Source organism: Dipteris shenzhenensis, chromosome 25 (genome assembly GCF_047967505.1).
Source record: "Dipteris shenzhenensis isolate YYH24624 ecotype China chromosome 25, Dip_SZ_1.0, whole genome shotgun sequence".
In the NCBI taxonomy this organism is placed as follows: Eukaryota; Viridiplantae; Streptophyta; class Polypodiopsida; order Gleicheniales; family Dipteridaceae; genus Dipteris; species Dipteris shenzhenensis.
In genome coordinates this window covers 44,013,453-44,019,452 of record NC_141620.1, presented here as the reverse complement: position 1 = coordinate 44,019,452, position 6,000 = coordinate 44,013,453, and positions in this window count along the sequence as shown.

Here is a 6,000-nt window from a genome sequence, read left to right as displayed (position 1 = left end):
TGGGAGTTGACCCATATGATGAATATACTCGGGCACTCCTAGAACGTGTTCAAGTTCTAGAATGACCTCAAGACTCCATGGTCAATTCCAAAAATTATTGTTGTCGATGGTGTGATATAGGTTCCCCTTAAAGCACCCACCCATTACTAATCTATATTTTGATTTTTTTGTCATAACCAATGCTTGCATGCATGAAATATCGAGATTTCCAACAAGAGATATGCCTACAAAGAACCCACCCATTCCTCATATATACTCGTCTCACAACCAATGCTTGCATGCACAAAATATCAAAATTGACAGCAAAGACAAATCCGTCCCTACAAAGTAGGCTAAAATATTAATATTGATACCTTCAAAATATGAAATGAGAAATGGACTTTCCTATAGGATTGAAAGCAAGCCATCCTTCACCTCACAATTGCAAAACATGGCACCTACACATGCATGAAAGTGCAAAGCATTCTTGCATCTCCGATTGAGCTCCAAATATGTGGAATTCTAGCTTATGGATGCACATGCTCTGTCATGTTGCACAAAGCCCACCCATGCAAAGAGTGGATGAGAAGAAATGAGAATATCTACAAGCATTGAGATGGAGGATCTAAAAGGATGCCCCCATACCTTTGCTATAGTGAAGATGCATGCTTCTATGTGTCTAATGGATGGAAGGTGATGGTCACTATCCCAATATCCAGCCTGCAAAACTATGGAGAGGCATTGATTTGCATTCATACGATGGTGCAATGGATAGTGATGATTGCATTATGTGTGGCCATGATGGCGATGGCTTTGCCACTACCATTCAGGATACTAACACGTCACTGTAAGAGGTCTAAGGGGTACTCTTGAGTAGCCCCCTGACGGTCTTTTCAAGTGAGTGTGTTTGGTTTGGCAACACCATTCAATCAAAGGCTGGGTTCACACACAACAGATGCCCAACTTGCAAAAGGAGGATTGCTTGATGGGGAGGATGAAGATCAAAGGAAAGACTTGTCCAAGGAATGATGTCTCCGCCGCCCCAGTAGCCTGGCCTATGTAGTGGACCGTTCTTAGACAATCCAATGTCCTACGAGGGCCCAAGCAATGGCAGTAGCTGATGCTTTGGAGTGGAGAACGTCCTCGCATGTTGGCTGCCTTAAGCTACTACAAGATTGAGCAAACCAATTGCACCTCTTGGATCCTACTTTATAGGTCTCCATACATCTTGATTCCCCACCAAAGCCAAGTAGAATGGCAGTTTTAGAGAGATTAATGATCAGTTCTTCCAATCGGCCAAGATAGCATTCCACTACGAGGGAATTGTCATCTCTCAGCATTTACCAAGCATGGGGCTTCTAAAGAAGCATGCTAGTAGGGCTTTTGATGCACCATTGGTTGGTATGGGGAGGCTCCTTATGGGTGGGAGTTGGTTGATAAAATGGTTGGTGGAGGGGAATGGAGGGAGGAAGGAAGATGCAGGTGTAAAGAGACATGTGCGTGGGGCCTTGGGTCATCTTTGAGGTTTTGTGGATATTCTCCCACTCTTGCTATTGCTCACAAAATACACAAAATACAAAGATGACCCAAGGACCCATGGGCAGTTTGCATCATTGTCCCACTCTTACTCTTGCTCTGTCTCTGCTGCTCTGTCTTTGCACGTGGAAGTATATGATTTGTTTAATGTCAAATTTATGTTTTTCCACTCATTGCATAGCTAGTCCTGTGTGCTTAGGCACACCTCAGATACGATCCATGCACATGACACATTGCCATTCGTCTAAGAATTCACTCTTGAGTTCATAAGAAAGTCTAAAATCTCTCTCTAAAGATTCCCATGTAGAGTCCTCCTCGATCAGATCCTTCCATTTAATCTTATATTTTGTGATCATCCTATTTCTAAGTTGACATTCATGAAAGCCAAGAATACTTTGTGGTTCATGAGATAGTCAAATCTTCAACCTCTATAAGTTCTTGAGGAGTGACTACTTGATCCTCACCTCCTAGGACTTCCTTCAATCAAATAACATGAAAGATTGGATGAATTTTTTTAGTAGGAGGCAATTCCAATTCATATGCAACTTGGCCAATTCTTTGGATAACCTTGAATGGACCACAATATTTGATGGATAATTTTCTAACTTGACCAATACTTAGGCTAGGCTCTTGGATCCCTTGAGAATACTCAAAGATACCATTGTTCCAAGAGGGAACTCTCTAGGCAAATGATGTCTATTGGCATAGAATATGTTCCTTCTTGGGCAATTCTAATAGACTTCTTGACACACTACAACATCTCTTGCATGTCTTGCAAGAATGCCTTAGCAACATCATTCTTGATTCCCTTGAATTTGACCATTACTAGAGACTTAAGGTTGAAGCCCATACATAAGCATAAAAGGACTCATACCAATACTTCAATGCTTTGCACTGTTATAAGCAAATTCGACCATGGGTAAATATTCTTCCTATGAAGATTGCCTCTTGGAAACATATGCTTGAAGCATATCCTCTAGAAGTTGGTTCACAACTTTTGTCTAGTAATCAGACTAGGCATGTTTAAAGGAACTCAAACTAATCTAACTTGTCAAAAATAAGCATCCAAAATTTTCTTATAAACTATGTCAGATGACAACCCATAAAAATGAAACAATTGGTCCATGAATTGCTGAGCTAGTTGACTCATTGTAACGGTTGATCTATGGGTAGAAATCTAGCCATCTTTGTCAAACGGTCCATGGAATCATGACCCTTACGCATTCATGGCAATCCCATGATAAAATCCATGTAAATACTTTCCCTTTTATTAGTAGGGATTTCCAAGGGCTGTATTAACCCCGTGCTTTGAAGGTGTTTTGCCTTGGTCACTTGACAAGTATGGCAACCTACTACACAGTCTTGAACAGTAAAAACTATGTTTCACAAGAGACAAAGTCTTGTGTACTCCAGGATGTCCCACACTAGGTGCATCATGACACTCCCGATAATCTTGGATCGAAGATCCGACACATTCGATACACCAATTTTATTATTTTGGAATAGCAACCCATTCCAAATCATCCACTGATTTCTTGCTACCTGAACAGTAGGTAAATCCCTGAGTCCTGGTCAGTCATTGAGCTCCCATTGATCTTCTACCAATAATAATTGAAGTGACTATCAGTTGTGCTAAGCCCTCTCAAGGATTGAAATAGGTTAGAAGATATCTTTTAAATGACAAAGAATTTACCATCTTAATCCAACTGAAGGCATCTGCAACATTGTTTAAATAACCCTTCCGATACCAAATCTCAAAATCAAAGTCCTACATTAATTTTGCCCATCTAGTCTTTCTGCCCTCAAATCAACCCCTTCACACACATATCTAATTTCCAGATGATCAGTAACAATACAACAAATTCGAAACCATACAAATAATGTCTCGAATCTTGAGAGCATATACTATTTCATGAAGTTCCTTTTCTATGGTTGGCCAACAGCATTGAGTATCATCAAGCTTTTTACTCTCAAAAGCTACAAGTCAATCCTCTTGGAATAATGCTGCCCCAATGGCATAACCACTCACATCAGAATCTAACACATACGGCCAGGTAGGATTGGGCAACGCAAGACCATGCACATGATTTTAGAATAAGTCACGAACTACTTTTCATAAAAAGACATCAAGTCCTAGGAAAAAGCAAAGTTGCTTCACTGTCCGAGGTCTAGGCCAAGTCAAAACCTTTTGAATATGATCTTTGTCAATGCTAACACCTTCTACTACTGTCCCTGACCTCCCTCCTTCACCTATAGCTACTTGCTTCCTTCTCTACCCTTATGGAAGATTCTCTCAAGCCACTTGCTACATCCGATAAGTAGCAACCTCCCTACTTCATCTGTAGCTGCGTCCTTCTCCATTCCTATGGAGGATTCTCTCGAGCCACTTGCTCCATCCAGTAAGTAGCAATCTTAGAGCAGGTCCCTTGAGTCTAGGAGTTCTTGGCCATCCTATCGCTCTAGACTCAAGTCGATGGCATATCATGCAAAAGTGTGGTCCAAGGTTGCAATGAGCTTGGTGTGCCTCACATACTCCCTTGAGCTACTTGTTGAATGTATCAGTGAAGACCTCAAGCCCATTGATTTGCACTTTATCTTCAAATGGTGTGAGTGCATTGGCCACAAACTTCTTTGGGTTGTATCTTGGACTCCTCTTCAGGCTAATATATATTGGACTCCTCTTTAGGCTGATATACTCTGTCAAAAACGTGTATAAGGGCTAGGCCTCTTGCCTTGCCAATGGGGTACCCCTGCAACAACTGATGAACCCTAGAATCCTCTTGAGGATGATATACTCTATTAAAAACCTATAGAAGGGTTGGGCTTGATCGTCTCTTGCCTTGCTGGTGAGGTACCATTGCAACTAATGAAAGGTGTTCTCCTCGAATTGTCGGTCGCAATGGGTCATTGTTGCCTGTTGGTCCTTCTTTGATTGACCTATTAGCATTGGAGCTAGCATGAAGATTTTTGCATAGAGCCACTTGTCCTCCATCTCTACATGCTAGTGTTGTGTGTATCCACTTCTTGGCAGATTGGAAGCCCCCTACCACCTCAAGACTCCACATATTGGCCCATGGCAAGTTCACCATATCAAGAGCTTATTTCGCTTTAACATCTTCAAGGTTGTGGAGGGTTGCTCAATTAGATAGGGTCCCTACAACTACAAAGCCACTTGCTGGCGCTTCGTGGCTCATTCACCTTTGCTAGACTCAAACGAAGCCATGGCTATGATGGAAATAGGGAAGGCAATGAGCATAAGAATAACATGTAGTCAAGTTTGTGAAGGGGGTTGTAAGGAAAGTTGGGGCTTGCTGATGATTCATTGCCAATTCAGGTGTCCCATGTGACTCCTCGATTGAAACCCACTGGTTATAGCTCTCATGATTAGTGCCAATAATGGTGAGTTTCAGAGGCTTTATGACATGTGGCACTCGATTAGGTCATGTGCACTGTCCACTATGACAAAGCTAATAAGGCACTTCTATAAGGATTGGCTCATCTCCCATTGATCAACTCAAGAATTACCTTGCCATTTAAATCAGCTAGCTCAATGGTACCATTATCTTGAACTTCCACCAATTTGTATGAACCTTCCCAACCAAATTTGAAATTAGGCTTCATCTTACCATCCCTTGCATTGAATAACAACACAACCATACCTCTTTTCAAAGTTTTGGAGACAATATACCTATCATGCCAAGCCTTTCTCCTCCTTGAACTACCTACCATGTCCACATAGCTCGTAACCTTCGTTCATCCAATTTATTGAGTTGTTCCAATCATTGACATATTGCCTCAAGTTCACCAAGATGAAGTTCAGTAGCCACCCACAAACTTGGGACTAGGAATTCTATTGGGACAACATCTTCCAATGCAAAGACCATGTGACATGAAGTAAGATTGGTCATGATCTTATAAGTAGTTCCATATGCCCATATCGATGCATGTAAGGCCATGCAACATAGAGTAATATTAGTTGTGACCTTATAAGTAGTTCCATAGGCCATAATGATGGATGCAATTTGGTATCCCAATCAGTACGCTTAGAATTAATAATCTTTGTAAGGACCAACTTCAGCGTCTTGTTGGTGGATACGAAATTGGTTCAATGTTGAGCTGTCTTAGTCAGTGTACATGGAAGATAATTCATGTACTCCTCCTTTGATAGCACCATTCATATGGAAAACTCATAGGAAACTCTACAAGGGACTGTAAGGGTTTTCATCTTCAATCCCGTTAAAATCCTAGAATTTGACTTTGATTGGAGTAGCCGATTCGACCTTACCAACCTGGGTTTCTCAAGTGCTTCATCAACATTATTGTCATTTCTCGTAGCAGATGAAGATGCTGGCAACAATCTACTAGTCACTAAAACCTTTGGTATTGATAGTCTTGGGTCCTTAATGCCACATATGGCCACTCCCCTATGCAAGTACATGAATCATGTGCAATTTCTTGATTTCATAGTCGAAGATAATCAGGTCA